We start from the raw sequence: 22,282 nt of genomic DNA, 5'->3' as shown, positions 1-22,282 counted from the left end.
CAGAATTATATTAATTCTTCCCTGCAATATTAAGAATTGGTATTTGGGTTTTTTTTTTAAAGATTTTATTTAGAGAAGGGCGCCTGGGTGGCTCAGTTGGTTAAGCAACTGCCTTCGGCTCAGGTCATGATCCTGGAGTCCCTGGATCGAGTCCCGCATCGGGCTCCCTGCTCGGCAGGGAGTCTGCTTCTCCCTCTGACCCTCCCCCCTCTCGTGTACCCCCTCTCTCTCATTCTCTCTCTCTCAAATAAAAATAAATAAAATCTTTTAAAAAATTAATTAATTAATAAAAAAAAATTTAAAAATTTTAAAAAAAGATTTTATTTAGAGAGAGTGAGAGTGAGAGAGAGAGAATGGGCAGGGGGAGGGGCAGAGGGAGAGGCAGACTCCCTGCTGAGCAGGGAGCCCAATGCAGGGCTTGATCCTAGGACCCTGGGATCATGACCTAAGCTGAAGGCAGACGCTTAACCAACTGAGCCACCCAGGCGCCCCAAGAATTGGTATTTGTAATTTGGAAATGGCCCCATGTAGTTATTTTTCCAGCTTTTTATTTTTGGACAAAAATAGGGATTATCTGTATTTTATATATTGGGTTCAGTGAGAAAATCACTGTTAAAGAACTTGCAGGAATCTTCAAATTCCTGGTATCAGCAGTAGACCTCACTGTCCTCCATAACTGTAGTTACATTCAGGTAGAACCAGAATAAGATTTTTTTTTTCAGAGTAAGATTTTAAAGACTCCAAGCACTGAAAAGATTATGGTGTCTTCCCATATGACACTTAGAGCACCAGCAAGTGAAAATAAAAATTTTAAACTAATAAGGCAACATAACTTAAGAATATTTAATAAATTTATTAAATGATGCATAAGCTCAGTACAGAGACAAAATATTCCTTTACCTAAGACCTTAAGGCCTCTGGCTGAGGGTTTTGATACTATAGATTCAGACTCCTTAGGTGAGATTAGGATTGGGAGTTTTAAAACATGTTTGCTTGTGTGTGAGTAGGGACAAGAGACAACAGAAAGAATGCTCCCTGTATTTCCTAATGCTGAATGTCTGCTTTTCCTCAAAATCACCTGCAATCTCATGTTAGTTTCCCTTTACCTTCACAAGTTCATGGTAATGAACACAGAGAAGTCATTTTAAAATATTATATTATTATAATTCCTAGCACCATGATCTTTATTCACTAAAATATTTTCAAGAGCTATGAAGTTTTTAATAGAAGAATTATAAACATTAGTTTAAATCTTTTCCCACTCAGTAATAAACAGTAGCTGTGAACCACCAGCGCTATGCAAATAATAGCTACAGTGAACAAATAATTCCTATGAGGTTTTGTAAGCTTTTCACTCGGTTAATTGAACAATAGAGTTATGTGCTCACTCTGACTCCCCAAACTCAGTAGGAGGGTTAATATGAAGTCATTTATCTTGAACATTGCAAATATGAAGTGCCATATAAATGCACCACGATAATATAAAAGATGAGTTGCATTGACGCTTAATGTCATACTTCCCATTTAATTATATCTTAAGACTTGATTTAGCAAAATGTCCTCTTTTCATTAACCGCAGGAATCACATATTCACACTAGGAAACAAATGAGTGTCACTAATGAAACAGTTTTGTGCAAGTAGCATGCTTTCAATATACGAGTCAGTTCTTCAAAGTCATATAAATGAACATGCTCTATACAGTAATAGGATTATATAGACATTAGTCCCTTCCCCAACTTTAAGTAAGACCACGCCCGAAGCACACTAGAAAAAATGAAAATGCACGCATTCTCAAAAGGCTGAGATACAATTTGATTTACTGGTGCTTCTTGCTAACTACAACAGTCAAGTCACTACTGAAAATCATGAAATTAAGTATAGCATTTACTTGTGCCATTTGGGTGTGGAAAATGATATCAGGAGCTCTGGAAACAATGTTTTTCTTCAGCCAAGCAAGTCCACAAAGATGGATAGTAATATAAGTTACAGGAGCCAACTGACTGAAAGTGTATGGCTACTTTTCATTTATCTTCAGCCCCAGTTGAAATGGTCGTATGTTCATTCTTTTGGACTCTGTTAAGGATTTACAACACATGAGGAAAATGATTATTGACACAACTATATAATGATGACGACACTTCACCTTTTTCCTATGTCCTTTGAGTATTAATTCTCTGTGGGCCTAGCATTTGCCCTCTTATTGTATAAACACTAAAAAGAAGAAAATAATGTCTTGTTCATAGTAGTTGCTTATTAACAGCTTTCTATGAGGTTTCACTGCAGGGAAAGGATTTAAAAACTTAATAATCCTGCTAGTTCTTTGAGCAGTTTAGAGCACAGGCAATATTTAAAGTTTGATGGCATTCTCCTGGGAAGCCATCATCTCTTTGCTTTTCCTCATATTTAAGATTTTAATTGCCTCAGTGTTTCCATAACAATTACAGCCTATTCAGAAATTTTCTTTTCGTGATCTGACAGCTCTGAGTTTTAATTTCTGAAAACCTTTCCTTAAGTAGGTTGTATTTGTTACCCCAGATCTCAGGGGAATTTCAATATGAGCCATACGGGATTAAATTCACATTTACCTGCTCCGGATCCATCAGTGTTTTACCTGATTGTGTATATTGAGCAAGCAGAGCTTTTCAATGTTTCCATTTCCTTTTGTGCCACAAATCTAGCAATGTACTGACTCAGTCACTTGACTTACTAGTCTGCATCGATCCAAATAAAGTGTCTTCTGCTTTTTTGGCATAAATTTAATTCTTATTCATGCTTGTTCAAATCCAATAAAGCTTTTCTATTAAGATGGATGTGGAAATGAGCAACTTCTAATTTCTTCCCAAATTTCTTTATCCATCAGAGCATATCTTTAGGAAATGTTGAGCCTGATTCTCTCATTTCTATCTAGGAGAATACTAGAAATAGTAAATTCAATAAATTAAGATGCAAACATTTAAATGGGTGTGAACCCATTTTCTCTGCTAGGGAAGAAATAATTTTACATCACTGAGAGAACAAGCCTTCACCTGCTACATCCTGTAGGTGGATTCCTCACCTCTCTTCTCATCTAGCCATTTTTCTGAGATGTTCATGCCATCATCCTCACTTTTTAAGTTTCCTGATATTTCACAGTCATTCCTACTCCTCACACTTTGATCCTTACTTGCCCACATCTCTGCCATTATAATGATTCAGGATTTTTCATATGCCTCATATTAACTGTATTGGTTAACTGTATTAGCTTCCTTTTTTTAAAAAAAAAAAAAGAAGACTTTATTTATTTATTTTAGAGTGGGGAGGGGCAGCCAATGCCTGGGTCGATCTCACAACCCTGAGATCATGACCTGAGCTGAAATCAAGAGTTGGACATTTAACCGGCTGAGCCACCCAGGCGCCCCAGGTGTATTAGTTTCTATTGTGTAACAAATTACCAAGAACAACAGCCATTTATTAGTTCACAGTTCTGTAGGTCAGCAGTCCAGGGTCCTCACCTGGATTCTCTGCTTAAGGTCTCAGAAGGCTGATGTCAAGTGTGTCTGCTGGACCAAGCTCTTATCTGTAGACTCTGGAGAAGAATCTGCTTCCATGCTCTTTCAGGTTGTTGGTGGAATCCAGTTCCTTATGGTTGTAGGACTGACGTCCTTATTTTCTTGCTGGCTGTCAGCTGGGGGCTGCTTTCTCCTCCTAAGGGCAGCCCATGTTTTTTTGTTTTTTTGTTTTTTTGTTTTTTTCACATGGCTCCCTCCATCTTCAAAGTCAGCAGCTGCATTTAGAATGCTTCTTTATGCTTCAATTCCCTTTGACACCCCTTCACTTACAAGCCAGAGAAAAATTTCTACTTTTAAACCACTAATGGGATGAGATTAGGTCTGCCTGGATAATCTCTTTTGCCATATAAAGCAACAAACTCATGGGAGTAATATCTCATATTTACATGCCCTGGTCACACTTACAGGAAAGGGGATTATGCGAGGGTGAGGATCATTAGGAACATTCTTAGAATTTAAAGTGCCTTTCAAAAATTTTTGACCAATATTGACAGCATTGAAATACACTGTAGTGTGAAACTCAGAACACACACACACACAGTGTTTCACAAAAAAGCATTTATTCTTACTGTGTGCAATAAATGATGTTATTTTCTATTCTCTTCCACATCATAAAAACTAAAAATTACTTTAACCTACTATATTTAGAACAATCCCCGCCCTTTTATTTATTTATTTTTTTAACCACATTGGGGAAGACAACCACTTTCCTTTCTTAGAAACTCATTTGTAATTTTGGCAGTCTGCAAAATTGATCTATCCAAATTGGGATGATATACATTTGAAGTGAATTATCTGTTATTTTTAATGCTAACTTATCCTGTTCTTCATTTTACATTAGTGTCCTTGCCATGTGCACATAGATATACTTTTCATATAAAGAAAGAGGCTCCGGAATTCAATGTGTACTCACACAGACTGTTGCATCTAGGTAAGAGCATTTTATTCTGTGTAAAAACCACCACGGTGTCCACAAATAGAAATGACCTTTTTTTTTTTTTTTTTTTTAGTAGTTATTGTGGTAGTCACTAGATGGCAGCTCTAAAATGTGTGCTGCCCACAAGAAGTAAGTCTTATTTATTAAGTACTAGAATTCTACCTCAGACATTCTATGGAATCTTGGGATTGCCCAACAATAAAGCCAGTGTTAATGTGTCACAGTTTAATGTCCTCAAGTTTTCTTTTAGAAACATTTATAATAGATATTTTTTGCTTTAAGCTATGACTTTTTAATACACTCATCAAACAACTCTGGCACTGTGAGTGTCTTTGGATCTTGCAGACTTGAAACCGAAATACAATTTGATTCCAATAACCTTATAGCCTGACGAAAAATTGGCATAGCATGCATCTTGCAGATCCCAGTTAATTGTTACTTCTTAAAGAAGCCCTATTTGATCAACCAATCTAAATTAAACTCCCTCATAGCACCCTATCTTTTCTCTTAGCACCAATCACAACTTCCAGCAATATGGAATTGGTGTGATTAGTCATATAAAGTCTGTTACCTGCCATAGACTTTCTTCTCCATTCAAAAAAAAAAGATCATGTCTATTTTGCCTGTCACCATGTCACCAGCACCTAGCACAGAGCCTGACACATAGAAGGCCTTCAGTTGAGGCTTATTTAATAAATTATGATGAATATGAGTATGGATTCTTTCCTTTTTTCCTCATCAAGTGTTTTTTGTTAGAGACCTTTCTAACACTTAGGTACATGTGAGCTTTTTTTCAGGGACTACCAAGGCTAAAGGGAATCATGTTTACTGTCATTGCAAAAAGAAGGCTACCACTTAGAGGTATAGTTTCAAAGTCCACCTCTAGCTAACTTTTTAATGAAAAGGATGATTTGGAAAACCTTTCTATACCTACAATTTTCATGGAGGAAGAGAAGAAATACCAAGCTGTTAGCCAATGTTTTCTTTCTTGCAAATGCATTTCCTGTGATCCATCGGATTTTATGTGACTGCCAGTTCCCTCATTAACATCAAAGTTTGCTGCAACAGGTATTGCTTTACTACATTTCTTATGACTCAATTATGAATTTCTTGGCAAAGAAAGCATGAGTCTATGGATTTGAAAGAGTATAAAATGTGAGCATAATAAACGTATCTCTTCATTTCACTCTAGCAGTTTATACTGGCAGGTACTTTTGTACCCATTCATATTATTTTTCTTTTATAATAGCATAACTAATATAATGAACACTGAATTATTCCTTGAAATGGAATATGAATTATGCCTTCGTGTAAATAGAACTGACGTGCTACTCTAAATCATGAATAGATGTGAAGGTCTGTGATTTTACCTGCCCTTGTCAATAAAAGAGCATTCTATCATATTCTCAAGGTTGATGGACATAATACACCTTCCCTAATTCCCTGGCTCTTTGTTTTATCATTGTTGTGTTATTTGAATAACAAATGCCCTACTGAAATAGAAACTTGGAGAACATTTTGCTGATGGGCTTTGAATCAATATAAAGATTCTAAATGGATTGGACATGCTCATTTTTTCCTCACCTGCTTGTCCTGACAGTTCTGAGCTTGAAAGTGAAAATAAGCCACACAGTTGACTCTTTTACACTCATTTCAAGATTTAAGAGCAAAAAAAATTTATAATCTCTACAATTTGGTTTGCATAAATATACTCTCCAGTTGGCTTCATCCTCTTTATAGTAGGCTGGATTAGAATACCATCTTAAACTGAAATCTATAGCTTTTGGCCATCCAGTCCAGAAAAAGGTAGTAACCAAGCAATCACATACAATTGACATATAATTTTATGAAATAAAAATATTAGATGGTGATAAATTGAAATGTAATCAGCCTTTTAAAAAGTTATTATTTTAAGATTTGTTCAGCTGTTTTCTCTAGAGTTCATTAAAAACAACTAAACAAAATAAAAAATATTTTAATTACCATTGTATATAAAGAGCAAATACAAACTGTCAATGACTACCAACTAGCTACCCCAATGTAACTCAGAAAAAAACCTTTAAGAACTCTTTATCCTCAACACTTCAACTCCAAAAGCTCAAGAGCTATTTTGAGTGCCTATTATGTATGTGTCTGCTTAAAAATGATGAAGTGATAGGGGCTTCTTATAGGAATTCTTACTCAAAACATCATTATGGACATTAAGATTAATAACATGTATCATATTTATAAATATGTGTTAATAGTGCATTGTTTCCATGGGATTATAAAACCTAAAGATGTAATCATGTTAAAAACCTACAGAAAGGGAGGACTGGGTGGCTCACTCAGTCGGGCGCCGACTCTTGATTTTCACTGGGGTCATGATCTCAGGGTTGTGGGATCGAGCCCCCCGTGGAGTTCCACGCTGGGCATGGAGCCTGCTTGGGGTTCTCTCTCTCTCTCTCCCTCTACCCGTCTCTCACTCTCTAAGAGAAAAAAAAAAAAAACCTACAGAAAAGGCCCATCAATTTTGAAAGCATGGGCTTCTATAGTAAACCAGCATGATTGTATGGATACCACTTTTCTCTCTCTTTTTTTAAGATTTTATTTATTTGAAAAAGAGAGAGAGAGAGAATAAGCAGGAGGAGCTGCAGTGGGAGAGGGAGAAGCAGGCTCCCTGCTGAGCAGGGAGCCCTATCGGGGCTCTGTCCCAGGACCGAACCTGAGATCATGACCTGAGCTGAGGCAGACGCTTAACCAACTGAGCCACCCAGGCGCCCCTGGATACCACTTTTCTCTTGACTAGATTGCCAAACGCTATTGATTTTACCATCCTGAGATAGTACTATAATCCAGCCTATTATAAGGAGAATAAACCTGACAGGAGAGTGTATTTATGCTGAACCTGCTGCTAAAGAGCTATTTATAAGAAATAACTTCCCCTTTTGACAAACCATTTATTTCCACTCTGCAGTTCATGACTTAAGTGAGTGACTTTGTTTTTTTCCCTACACGTGTAAATTCTCGGAGTGTTTGGGGATCCTCCTCATTTGAATATCATGGAAACCCCACAAATTTCAATTCTGGTCTGATGCAAAACAGTCTTCCCAATTTCAACTTTGCCCCTTTATTCAGGGTAAGACTATTTAGATACATGTATTATAACTATTTCCGACTGATTTGCCTCTCAATCTTTGAAGACAAACTTAAAAAATCTAGAGAAAATAAATTATTATTGTGAGTTATTTCATTAAGGATATATTTTATTAGAATTGCATATTAGGAAAGTAATCAATGTGAACTAAAATAGCTTGGTAACTAATCATGTTACTCTGAACAGAATTTTAAAATAATCAGATAATTCCATTGACTAATTCGAGAAAATGCACTTACTCATTAAATCAACATACCTCTTCATTTTAGTATCTGCCAATCATTTAGCTTTTCACAGAGCAATTTTACATTTATCAGCTTTTTGGCCTCACACTAGATTAAACAAAGGCACAGAAGGATTGAGTGAGTTGCCCAAAGTTATGAAGTTAAAAAGTAAAAGTTGGACTCATCTTTCCATCTTTGGATCCCCAAATTCTATGCTCATTCAAATGCAACATACTTCCTCTAATAACAATTAAAGTCAGCTTATCCCTGTACTGTATGCATTTGCTCCTAAAGCTTTAGAGACATAATAATCTCAAAAAGTGAGTTGCCTGACTCAAAAATTTTTAGTATTATTCAGCGTCATATATAATGGACCAAAGACTTTCTGTGGGTTCTTAACTATGTGACCTAGACAGAGAAGGCATTATTTGGCAGACTCAACTAGAATTGAATACTTCATTGCTTCAAAGGAGTCTCTGCTTTCAAAGCAACTGGCAGAGTGAAACAGTTTTAGCAAGATCAAAGGCAGTGTCATCTTGTGAATCACTTGGGTTAATCCTGGTGAGCCCAAGCTAAACACTCGGTTCCCTTGCTATTTAAAACCTCCCTAGTGGAGTTTTGTTTTGCCTACAGTTGCGTCAGTTATGCCAAATTCACAAACTGTATTAAAATAATAATCTAGGACTATTTGTTGGTGGGATTATTTCCATACTACTTGTCTGAATACATAAACCAGTATGTTTCCTGACAGAAAAAAAAATTGCCTTCTTTACATTTTTGCTCTCGTCATGGAAGTGTTAATTGTATCTAAAAATCACTTTGTTCCCCTGTTATTGTTTTGGGTAAATTACATGATCAAGAAAGCAACTGTGAGATTTAACAAAGTTTTGCATAAACAACTTATGTTTGAGAATGGTCCTGCCAGTTTATCCCTGCCAGAGTTAGTCCCTGGAACAGTACGCATAACACAACCATGTGGAGCTTCCAGACTAGGAATTAATACAGATTTGAGAACAACAATTTTCTTTCCCTTTCTTCCTTCTCTTTCCTTCCCCTCTCTCTCTCCCTCCCTTCCCCCTTCTTTCTTTCCTTCTCTCCTTCCTCTCCTTCCTCCGTTCCTTTTTTTTTTTCCCTGCCTTTAGCCTGACATCCTTTTTGGAATATCTGAAGAGCCAGGTGTTAAGGAATGCATTCCAAAGGAGCATTCTACTGCATTTAATTTTGTAGTATATGACATTTCTTTCATCTCTTTCACTTAAAGGGAGGGCATGAGACATCAGTATTAAAGTTTTGCATAAACTAGTGAGACTTTAATCATCTGTGATTCTTAGAGGCCCTTTGCTCTCCATAAGGCTCAGCATCAAAGGACTGGGAAGAGAATAGGAGATTTGCTTCTAATCTTGGCACTGACAACAATTAACATAAGGACACTGGACAGGTCATTTATCTGTTCTGGCTCAGCTTCCTCAACTATCAAAACAGGAAGTTGGGTGGTCTTCAAGTGGCCCCTTTCAACACCTTCCCTGAGAGTATACTTATTAGGCACAGAGACTGGCATTTTAGAGAACTGTATGGTTTCTTACAGAAATCAAAGAACTACTGTAAGAGTTAGTAGTATAGAGTGAATGAGTGTAGACGCTGGAGTGGATAATTCTGAAATCGAATCCTGCTGTACCACTTACTAACTGTATTTGGTATTTTAACATCTCAATTTATTTTTTAATCTATCGCACTGTTGCCATGGTAACGATTAAAGGAGACAAAGTATATAAAGTATTTCCCACCGTGTTTGACATATAATAATAAATTAATACATGAAAATTATTTTGCGTCCCCTTCTTATATTCTTTTCATATTGAGAAATTTCTACAGGGGTTACCCAATAAAGAAGATTCTTTATTCTTCTCTCTACTTATTTTAGGGTGACAGATGGTGACTTAGAGAGTAACACCTCCCAGGGCACACCACAATAACAGATTCAGTGGCATGAACTTTATAAAGTCTTATATTAACAGCTTATCTACTGCTGGATGCAAAGTATCTTGCCAAAAGGTATGTGGGAAGCTGATGAGTAAGTTTCCACAAATACTGGCATGAGCTGGGTACTTGTTTCGTGAATGTAACTTCTCAGTTTTTGGCAAGTTATTTGCAATGACCATTTAGGATAATTTCTGGCTTTCTCTGAGTAACAGGTGTTTTATGGTCTGTAGAATTTTTCAAACCTATAAATATGTGTCATAATAAGATCAGCTGTGGAGACACTATATTGCCAACACTTCTAGCTTTGGCTTTCATTGTTTTTAGCTGCTTCTCTCTACAGATGGTTTTAATTTGGACCAAAATATTTTAGTAAGTTAAAATAAGATTTTAAAATTCAAGGAATCTTTCTTACAATACAAGCAATGCAGTAACAACAGATTTTATTTCAGAACCCTGATACCAGCAGATGGTGGGAAGAAATTAAGTTTGAGTAGAGAATAGTAGTGAATATATATAAATCACAAATACCTTAGTAACCTTAAGGATCAAGGTAATTTGCCAAAAGTAGCTTCCATAACCTCTATTCCTTTACCTATAGAAGAGATGAGTAAAATCCTGAAAACACTTAAAAATTATAGATTTATTTTACCACAAATTCTCAATTAAGAAATAATTAATAATCAGTAGAAAGAACAAGGATGTAACCTCTACATGGGCAGGGGGCTTTGCTTCATTTACTGGTGTATCCTGTCAGGGAGGGGAAATTTTTTCCCTACCCCTCTTGGTTCTTTAGCTGTTCTAATAACCAATACTACACAAGACAGATGAACAGGGGGAAAACAAATTTAATTTGATATGTATGGGTGCCCCAAAGATATGAGACCCACTGACAGGCAGTTGAGGCTTACATGCAGCCTTGAGCTAAGGAGAAGGGGGATGGGGTTTAGGACTTCAAAGCAGAGGAAGACAAATGTTTGGTAAACAAATGTTTGCCTCCCATGTGGAAAAGTCTGTCTGATGTACACAAAAAAGTTCTCTTTGGTGATAGCTGTCTTTCTGGTACAGGCTCCCTATCTAAAATTTTTTAGACAGTTAAGTGGGAGATCAAAAGCTCATCTTGAGTCTGTTGAGCTTTGATGGCCTTCAGCTCAAAATAATCTGCGTGCCAAAGGGCGTATTCTGAGGTGGCCTGCCCTGAACTTCATCAATCCCAAGTGGCTAGAATACTGCCAAGCACATATTAGGCATTAGATAAATGAGTTGAATAAATGAACAAAGTCCCGAAGGACACATAAACTCTTTGCTTATATTGTCTTCCTAAATGTGTTTTTAAAAAAAAATCCCCCAAATTTTAGAATCTCGAACTTGTAATTTTCTTGCAAAAACTGCTTAACCTCTTTGAACCTAGCAATTTCTTTTTCTCTTAAAATGAGTTTTAGAACTTAAATTAGGTAAAACTAATTATCACAGTGCCTGGCACATAGTAGGTGGTGATTAAATGTTTGTGGATTTTGTTTTATTAGCACAGTACCTGCACTTTGAAAAAAATAAGGCCCTATAACTTTAATCCAGAGATTGTTATTTATAAAATAATAAGACTTCTTGGGACAGTTTATTTATTTATTTATTTTTGTTTTTTAAAGATTTTTTAAAAATTTATTTACTTGAGAGACCGTGAGAAAGCGAGAGCACTGAGGGAGAGGGAGAGGGATAAGCAGACTCCCCACTGAATGGAGAGCCCGATGAAGGGCTCGATCCCAGGACCCTAAGATCATGACCTGAGGTGAAGGCAGACGCTTAACTGACTGAGCCACCCAGATGCCCCTGGGGACAGTTTTTTAAATGTAACACTAGAAGTAACAGTACCCCTTATGATTTATTAAAGAAAAACAAACATTGATGTTGAGGCACATAATGTATTTTTGTTAAACAAATGCGTGATTTAGTCAACATCGTATCCAGTTTGGAAAAGTAAAGCATTATTTAAATGCCATTTCTGTGATGTCATGAAATACCGAGTCCCTGAAATGAGAGAAAAGAATAAAATACTCTTGTTAAATCTATTTCCCAGCACAATTTAGAAGTTCTACAAAATCACACGCGAGGCACAGGTGACACACCATACCTCAGCGGTTTTTTGCACCAAGCACATTTGCCTTTAGAAATCTGATGAGTGAACAGAAGTTTCCAATAAGAAATGAATACATTTTTTTTTTTATTTATTTATTTGAGAGAGAGAATGAGAGAGAGAAAGCACGAGAGGGGGGAGGGTCAGAGGGAGAAGCAGACTCCCCGCTGAGCGGGGAGCCCGATGCGGGACTCGATCCCAGGACTCCAGGATCATGACCTGAGCCGAAGACAGTCGCCTAACCAACTGAGCCACCCAGGCGCCCGGAAATGAATACATTTTAATTAATGTAAATTTTCAATATACTTAGTCACTGATATTGAAAATTATGCCCAGTCATGCATGATGGAACCAATTTTGAATTTACAGCTACTAGAAAAATTCATAGCTAATTTAAATACTATAATATGCATACTGCATGTGTAGCTGTAGGAAAACCTCATTTACAGGCACCTTCCTTTAAACGGCCACGTTGTTGCCCTGCAAGATTTTTTCTTTAAAGGTTTTATTTTTAAGTAATCTCGATCCCCACAGTGGGGCTCAAACTCACAACCCCAAGATCAAGAGACTCACGCTCCACTGACTGAGTCAGCCAGGCGCCCCACCCTGCAAGATTTTGAAGACCTTTACCAAATTAGAGCTATGCCCTATATTTAGTGAATCACCATTATTTCACTCCCTTGAAAGCTTAGATAAGAGAGCTCAAGTTGTTGTAAGCTGTTGTTAAGTGTGGAGGGTGGTACTGATGGAAAGACTTTTTTTTTTTACATTTTTTATTGTTATGTTAATCACCATACATTGCATCATTAGTTTTAGATGTAGTGTTCCATGATTCATTGTTTGTGCATAACACCCAGTGTTCCATGCAGAATGTGCCCTCTTTAATACCCATTACCAGGCTAACCCATTCTCCCACCCCCCTCTAGAACCCTCAGTTTGTTTTTCAGAGTCTAATGGAAAGACTTTTGAAAGGACTAGTGTTGGAAATGGGCTTTACCTAAGGACTACTTTTCTCAGAATGCATTATCGTAACACCCACTGGGAAGAAAGTCATGAAAGAAGAAAGACACCTATATAATTTTATAGTATCTAGAAAGATTAATTTTTTCTAGGGAAAATACATCATCCTCATAATTTTTTGCATTTTGTTTTTGTTTTTAACAACTGTACTGGGAGCACATGAAAATGCTAAAAATAAAAACTGGATTTGGTCACAAAATAATGAAGTCAGCCATCTTTGAGAAAAGTAAATATTTTTCATGCCATGTAACCTGAGAACATATCTCATTTGTAGTTATAATTTCCTTTGAAAAACTTTCAAACGTACACAGTCATAGAGACAACAGTACAATGATCCTCCATATGCCCATCACCCAGATTTAATCATTGTTAAGATTTTGCAATGCTTGATTCACCTATCCCACTTTTTTTCTCTCCCCCCTCTTTGTTGAATTATTTTAAAACATTTTGTGTTACTTCAGTATGCATTTCTAAAATTGTTGGTATTTCTTACATAACCACGATACAATTACCACACCTAACAATTTTAAGAATACCCCCTTGATACTATCTAATATCCCAGTCCATATTCACTTTTTCTCTATTGTCTCAGAAATACCATTTTATTGTTTCTTTTCTTTTCTTTCTTTTTTTTTTTTTTTTTGAGACGGGGAGAGAGAGGGAGCGCAAGCATGAGCAGGGGGAGAGGCAGAGGGAAGGGAAAGAGAGAATCCCAAGGAGGCTCCACGTCCAGCCAGAGCCCGAAGTGGGGTTCCATCTCACAACCCCAAGATCATGACCCTGAGCTGAAATCAAGAGTCGGGCGCTCAACCGACTGAGCCACCAACCCTGTTGGTTTTCTTTTTTTTTTAATTTTATTTTATTATGTTATGTTAGTCACCATACAATACATCATTAGTTTTTGATGTAGTGATCCACGATCCATTGTTTGCATATAACACCCAGTGCTCCAGGCAGTACATGCCCTCCTTATTCTTAAATTAACTTTGGGTAAAACTGTAGAATATCATATTGATATTTTAGCAAAATTGCCTACTGTTGGTCTATATTGTGGTATGAGTCTAGTGATAGAAAATTATGTCTCTACTGCACACAAGTGGGTGGAACAATCGTGACTGCCTATGTATAATCTTTCAGTGAAATGTGAAAAACAGCTTTTGCTGTTATGAAGCATCAGCTATTTCACAAATGACTTTTTTCCAAATTTGCCGTGATCAATATTTTGTAGATTTTTAATATTAGGGAAGTTAATTCTCCTGCTTGGAAAATATGAATGACAACATTCATCTACTCAAAAGGGCTTTGCTTCATCATGAAATGATTTGAGTTTATGAAGTGATGGTGCTTTGGAGGATGATAATAGTGAGATGTGTATAACCATAGCACCTTTCTTTTCATTCCCCACCCCCCAATACACACACACACACACACACTTTGAAATCATGAACCAAAGGATTTGAAGATTTATGTTGGTTTGAACTTCTTGACAAATTTTATTTTGTAAGTTGAGTTGCACAGGAGGTACTCTGGGACGGTAATTAGCAGAATTCTTCACGCATCTAGTTAGGAAAAAAAAAGTGAAAGCATTACATGTCATTTGTGGTCTGATATTTTAGCTTTAATATCACTGAGAGGAGTTATAAAATAGGCAGATCTGTTTCTCTAAATATTGACACCATTTGGTATAAAGTTCACAGGCCGGTGCAAGAAACAGTATTTTCAAAGTTGTCAAACTGAAATACTATTTTTCTCCATAAATAAATAAAAAGGAAGAAGAGTACACAAAACAGTAAACAGGTACTAGTTGAGCATTAAACCTCTAAAGTAGAAGTCAAACTGTTGATAGCCATGAATCTGGCGATTACTTCTTAAACTTCACTTTCAAAGTTCTAGGCATAAGATTTTTTTAAAATAAAAAAATCGGGGCGCCTGGGTGGCTCAGTCGTTTAGTGTCTGCCTTCGGTTCAGGTCATGATCCCAGGGTCCTGGGATCGAGCCCCGCATCGGACACCCTGCTGGGCGGGAAGCCGGCTTCTCCCTCTACCACTCCCCCTACTTGTGTTCCCTCTCTTGCTGTGTCACTCTGTCAAAATAAATAAATAAAATCTTTAAAAAATAAAATAAAATCAGAAAATTACAATTAAAAACTTTTGTGCTAAACTTATTGTGAGTCTGTGTAGTCTCTTAACTTTTGAAGATGAGACATGCATTTCGGATTCATTTAAGGAAGTAGAAAGAAGAAATGGGACAGAATGTATGCACATAAATTTGTAGGACATGCCGGCTGCATTATGAGCATACTCAAGTTAAAAATCGCTTTCACACTCTGTTCAAATCAAGACGTTGTGGGTGAATGTCATGTCTTACATTTAATTGGCAATAACAAGAAATAGAATTTAATTGTAATGAAACTAAGCTCTTTAGAAGCATCTTTTTTTAAAAAAAAAAGATTCCATTTATTTGTCAGAGAGGGAGAGAGAGCACAAGCAGGGGGAGCGGCAGGCAGAGGGAGAAGCAGACCCCTCGCCTAACAAGGAGCCGGATGTGGAACTTGATCCCAGGACACTGGGGATCATGACCTGAGCCGAAGGCAGACGCTCCACCCACTGAGCCACCCAGGTGTCCCAGAATCTTTTTTTTTTTTTTTAAGATTTTATATATTTATTTGAGAGAGAGAGTGAGAGTGAGCATAAACAGGGAGGGGGCAGAGGGGGAGGGCCGAAGCATCTTATTTGCAAAGTAGCATAAAACAATGTCAAGCTTTTATGAAAAACAACTTGAATCTCAGCATTTCAGAGCCAGAAGAGATAGAGATTGTCTATTACAACACCTTCATCCTATGGATGAAAAAACTGAGGCCCAAATTGGTCCAGTGACTCGTCCTAAGTCATACATCAAACAAGTCAGGGCTAGAACTTGTGTCTCAACCTCCTAGCCTACTCTTCTATGCTATACTGTATATAACATTTAAGGTACTAAATGATACTAGAATGAATTCTACATTGTATAAATTGTTACTAACACAATTAATTTTGATTTTGACTCGATTTTCTGTATTTGTGATAGATTTTAATTTCACGTTATTAACCTGTGATTTATAAGTCTTGCTGTATTTTGGTGATTTATATGCATTGTGTAATAAGTTATAAAGCACAAGTAGGACTCCTTTTTTTTTAATGGGACAGCAGAACCATGACTAGACTGAGCCTTCCACTCCAAAGTGGATTTTCGTTTGTTTGTTTTTCTCCCTTTATCTAGGTGATTCTGGAGCTGTGAAATGAAGAGCTGTTGGAAAGATGAGGAGTTAAGAGTTCATTCGGCTGTCCAGATGTATCCAAGTACCCCGTTATTTGGCAATAAATACATCTGGGCAACTGATTGAACTTTTCGCTTTTCACGACTCTCCTGGAACCTCTACAGCCAGAAGAAGGGCCTGCTATATAGCCAAAAGTCTGGGATCTCTTAAGCTAATGAAATAGAAAGTGGGAGTTGCTTATGGGGGAGGAGACACCAATGTAAATGTAAGTGGGAACACATTTTAGTTTGCAGCTAAATTGAATTTTAAGTATCTCAGCAAAAGATGAAGAGATGTCCCCCGCTCCCTCCCGCCGGTTTGCAAAATTAAAATCAAACCAACAGAAAATTCTGAACTGTTCCCATCAGAGACGCTGATTGTGTGCTTAACTTACCAGTATAAAAGAACTGTATTTTTTATTGTGATTGAGAATAACCAGCAAATGCTGGCTAATATTAGTACTGTGGCATATATATATATATATATATATATATTTAATATCTAACCTCAAGCTATAGCTACATACATAGGTCGATCTAAAATGTTTCCCCCAGTCTCTCTTTATCCCATTGTGCTATTTCATTTTATCCATAGCAATCCTTACTATCAGGAATTATCCTACTTACTTATTTAAATGCTTATTGTCTGTATCTCCTGCGAGAATGTAAGCTCCATGAGAGCAGGGACCTTGTCTAGCTTGTTTGCTACCACATGAAGATGCTGTTATACAGAGTTTTCAGTCCTGTAAATCAGGTCTCCAAAACAAAGACTTAGCATATGGTTTGCTCTGTGAGTTCTGCTGTTTAAAAGCCTTCGGTTTACTCTGTTATGTGGATACTGATGCTGAGACTATTCAGGGATAGTTCTGCTACCACCTATGGAGAAAGCAACTTCAAATATTGGGCACTCTGCCCACCAAGACAGATTCTCTCAATGTCTGTTACTATTATCATGGAATAATTTGGTAGCTATTTTAACTCTTTAAACTTAGAAGCTGTTCTGTTGTTAAAGTATTATTTTAGGTAAATGGAATGGGTCTAGCTGGGAAAAACTTAGGATCTTATATACTGTAGATTTTAGGAGTTAACTATCTTGTAGAGTCTCACTAAATTTAACAGTAATCACTCTTACAAAATATGTAAAACATAAGTAAAAGCATTTAGTAAATACAAATAAGGAGAAAATATTTCATGTTCCATTTTAATTCCAAGCACAAGAACAGTTAAATTTCTTTGAACAACCACTTACATTATCTCAAGGGGGTGAGGGAAGGAAATGACACTAGACCTACATTCAAATAGAATAATCACCTTATAACCAGTTCTAATGACATGTCCAGGAGAGACCCAGAGTCTTGTCCAGTGAATGCCCCCTTGCCTTTCACTTTCACAAGCGTCTCGGTTTGGAGAGGAAATTTTTAAAATCACCCAACATATGTAATTGCTTCTTCAGAACCGTTAGATTTCCCTATGGCACATTATGAGGAAGTCTCCAGTTTTGGGTCTGAATCACTGCATTCTTGAACAAGCCAAAGAAAAGATGCAGGGAGCAAGTTGCTAGTATTGCATTATCCTGTAATATAGATCTGTACTCGACTTAGTAAGAAATTAATCATTTCCATTCAAGTCGCTTCACTTGAGGCTTTTTGCCTAATATATGATTTTCTGAGAAGCAGATTGCTAAACATTGGAAGGTTATGAAATTGCCTCTTCTGCAGGTTGTTCTAAAGAACATCAATTATCACATTTCTTGAAGTGGCTTAAGTATAGACCTGTCTGAAGGCAAAGGACTGGGTTATTTGATCATTCATAATTTTTCCGCCGTAGGAGTTTTATGAATTCCTAATTGTGGAATAAATTAAACCTTACACTTGAAGATAGAAGATTTGGATTCATTTAGCATGAAGTTAAATAAATTTCTAAATTAGCTTAACATGCTTGAATATCCTGTGTTGACTGGTGGAAGAGCAGTCTAATTGCATTGATTGTAATAACTGGATAACATAGTAACTTTTTATTAAAATTGTAAATAGCTATTATCTGATTTAACTACAGTTGGCAAAGGTGAACTTTTAGTAGGACAATTATATATTTTATCAGAAAATCCGTACAGTGCATTTGAAGTTGAAAGGAAAATTCCTACAATATTCATTAGTTCTAAGGATAGTTTTTGAATTAAAAGATTTCCCCCCAAAATGTTGTAAATCTGTGCCACATTAACATAGTTTTCTGAGGAGAAATCTGAACATCTGTAACTAATTCACTTTTGATCTAGTATCTGCTGAAAGCCCAGGGGCTATAGTAACCAGAAGGATAAGTTTTGAATTATGAGTCCATTATTTCTGAACAGCGGAAACAGTCAAAAATTAAACCTCTGCATTTATAATTAATTATAAAATTCTTAAATGCTTTATTATAAAAAGCCGGACAAGAATGATCTCAGTTGACTGCCTTTTCTATAATTTTTAAAACATTCAGGATCAGATTTAGTCTCTTCAGTATGAGAGAAAATAATCTGCTTCATCACTATAACCGGCTCATGGGATTTCCAGAAATCTAATATAAACTATGTTTTTTTAATGGGATAACTTATTACTTCCAAATTTTGTTAAAGCATCGGGTAGAAACACTGGCACTTCCTTACTATTTTTATCAGTATTATGTTTGACCAGGTCTGGAAAAGAGTGACTAGGAAACAGTTTGAGTACAGGAAATGTGATTGAAACATGACCAGTCTTTCTTCCATGTCAAAGGGTAGGAAAGGTGAAAGTAAAAACAAATCATAAATGGTTAGCTTTTGAAGATGCAAGGAAATGTCCAGGATTTTGTAGAAAGTCATAGACTCCTGTTTATCCAAACACAATTTAGAAAAAAACCACAGCTCTTTCTCATTCTTAGGATCTTTTCACATCTTAAATCTCAAGTCTCTCCCTCTCCCTGCCCTTCCATCAATCAAGTACCCAGCACTTGGCTAAGGAATGTGGGAGTTACATGGAAAGTACATTTATATGGCTCCTCCTCTCGAAAATTTGTCTTTAGCACACATTCAGCACACATCCAGCACACATCTATCTGCCTCTGCTGCTTTGGACAAAACCCTTTGAACATATTCCCTTTCCTCACCAACCACCTCCTCTCGTCCGGCTGGTCCTCTTCTCTCCTCCTTCATCCAATTACATTCTAGATCCTTTCTACACAACTTTTTTGAATTGGCGCTAAGGTCACTGTCAATCTTCTTTTGGACAAAGCGCACAGTATGACTCTGCTCCTTCTCAAAACAGTCTCCCTTCACATTTTCCTTTTTGCCTATTCTTTCCATTTCTATTTGCTGCCCTCTTTTATTTTTCCTGTTCTCCAATATAATGTCTACTCTCTACTGGTTTAACACTCGACTCTTAAAACTAATCCCCAACTATGACTTTACTAGAGTCCAAATCATGCCGTTTTCTTTGTTGTTTGCATCTCCCAATACAGAGCGATGTGGAAGTTCTTTCATAAGCTAAATTTAAAATGTGTAAGACTGAGATAAGATGCAAAATTGACTTCCCTTTCCCATCTTTGTAGTCTTTCACAAATGAATGAATATAAAGTATTCTATAGACCACAAGGATGGCCATAGATGTCTCACCACTTGGAGGGCAAATAGGCTTGGAAAACTAGGTATCCCTTAAAGAAAGCACAGCACTGGTTTTCCAAGTGAAGCATCAAATTATTGTCCAAAGAATGCAAGAAGTATAGCATCACTAAATTTATGCCCATGCAAAACCCTTAAAATGTCACCAAGAAGAGGTTAAAATAGAAGCTGTGTGCCGAAGAAATCTTAGACAGGTCCCATTACAGTCATACTTATATTTAGAGCTAAATAGGCATAACACCAATTAGCTCTGAAATTAACAAATTTCCAAGCCTAGCCTGAGGCCATATGGGAAGAGTCAAAAGTGGCTTTTGCTCTTTTTAATTCATGCCAGCCTTTCTTCCCCACAGTGGTTTTACTTTTTTTTTTTTTCATTATTTTCGCTTCCACGAAAAGCCATTATTGATAATGGCTTTAAGTATTTCTGAGTGATACTGATTTTGATAGTTTAAAATTAATTTCTGAATATATACTGGGGACCCTATTTTGGCTCAACTGTCCTCAAGTATTCAAACTATTTTTGATAATATATGTTATATGATATATGACATATGTTGACATAGGAGCATAGATTTCATAAGCATCAATTAAATATAATGCTCAGCGTATGAGTCTTGCTTAACTAAAATCGTCATACTATTGAGAACCATACGAAAACTACTATTTGTCCCCCTTTTTGCCTTAGCAAATGTAGTTATTGATGTCTGAAGATTTTACAGAGTGTTAGAGAGAACATAAACAGTTTGTGATTTGTGTTGCAAAAATAAGAGATTAGTCTGAATATGTATTTACAGATTTTGAATTTATTTCTGTGATTTAACCTATGATTTTTCTCTTCATGCTTGATACAGTAAATTGATTTCAGGTTAATCAATCTTTTTCTGTACATAAAATCATATACACACACACATAAATGTATATATATATTCTTATAATACTTTGACATTGTTACATGACCAAACATAGTTTCTATGAGAGCCATATAAATTCTCATTTAAAATGGAACACTCTATCAGTTACCCCACCAATGATTTTTTTTCTAAGTTTTATAAAACACAAGTCTTTCCAAATTTGAGTACTTGAATTCCCAGGTATTCTTTTTCTGTTCAACAACCATGAGAATTCCATTATGAAAAATTGGCAGAGTCTGAGAGGTTTGCAGATCAGAGTGTTTAATTAGTGTTGTTTTGTTATGGTTTTATTTTTTTTGTTACTCTTATTTTTTCTGTTTGTTTCTTTTAACTTATTTTATCCAAGTCTTTAAGAGGTTTTGTAGAAATACTCACAGAACATTTCACATTGCAAAATATCATCACAGTGTCTTAGCCCCTTGGGGAAACACGTAATGTAGCATTACTTTACATAATTTATATATAACTTACTCCTGTCTATCACATCATCTCTCTAAGCTTTTACCACCAATCCAGGGGCATTTTCTATCAGGTTTAGTCAACTTCCAAAAAATGCAAATTTTAATAGTATAGAGAGATATTATTTTGCCCTCAAGGTATTTTAGTTAATAAATTGAAGATCTATATACATAATATACTCTTGTGATTATTACTTACTCTCCTTAATTAACAAAATTGGAACTTAGAAAAATAAGTATTTGTTGCTTAATTTTCTTGTTTATATTTTATAGAAAAATATACATGTAAAAAAGATGACAACGCTGATTAATTTTTAAAGAAATACAGTATTTTGAGTAACAATATGGGATTCTACCATGGCTGAGAATATGGAAAATATAATGTTTAATGAGACGATTATCATATCAAGCTATAGCAAACAAGAATTCAATTGATGTGCTATAATCTACTGGAACGAAGCGCATTTTACTTTGAAACTTTTAAATTGTATTAACTTTTAGACACTTGAAAAGTAAAAATTAAAAACAATTTTTATATTTTAATATTGAGAAAAGAGAAGGATTTTGATATTTGTTGAGAGCTAAGAAGCAAAATAAGACTTTTTTGTCTTTCTGTATCTTTTTTTTTTTTTTTGTCACTTATTTCCAGACCTCCCAGGAAAAGGGATTTATGCATTGTCTGGCAGCATTTTATGGGATAAAAATGATCTGACTAATGATCTGGCAAATGTCACTCTATCTCTCCCATAGAATATTTTGTTTCTGGATACTGGAGGCCATACTTTATGCATTATTGTAGTGAAAGGGATGGTTTTGAGGTAGATTTCTGTGTAGGTAACACTGATAGAACTCACAGGTGTGAGGTGGGGGACAAGAAGAGAGAATAAATTAAATTCGTAGCTTGATCATTTTAGCATGCTGAATATAGTGAGTGCTAAGTGGTAAATAATCGGCTATGGAAATATTTGGCGGGATTGTGCAATGCAAAAAATAACTCCTTGAAAAATAGCC

At 36.2% G+C, this 22,282-nt stretch overlaps 1 protein-coding gene across 1 annotated transcript in view; it reads left to right on the top strand.

The window, feature by feature from the left end:
- Positions 1–22,282, top strand: part of HTR2C (5-hydroxytryptamine receptor 2C) — a 299,507-nt gene that overhangs the window by 115,200 nt on the left and 162,025 nt on the right. The gene's annotated exons all lie outside the window — the stretch shown is intronic.

Source organism: Neomonachus schauinslandi, chromosome X, assembly GCF_002201575.2.
Source record: "Neomonachus schauinslandi chromosome X, ASM220157v2, whole genome shotgun sequence".
Lineage (NCBI taxonomy): Eukaryota > Metazoa > Chordata > Mammalia > Carnivora > Phocidae > Neomonachus > Neomonachus schauinslandi.
The sequence above is the reverse complement of the archived record's forward strand: the minus strand, read 5'-3'. Positions and strand labels throughout refer to the sequence as shown.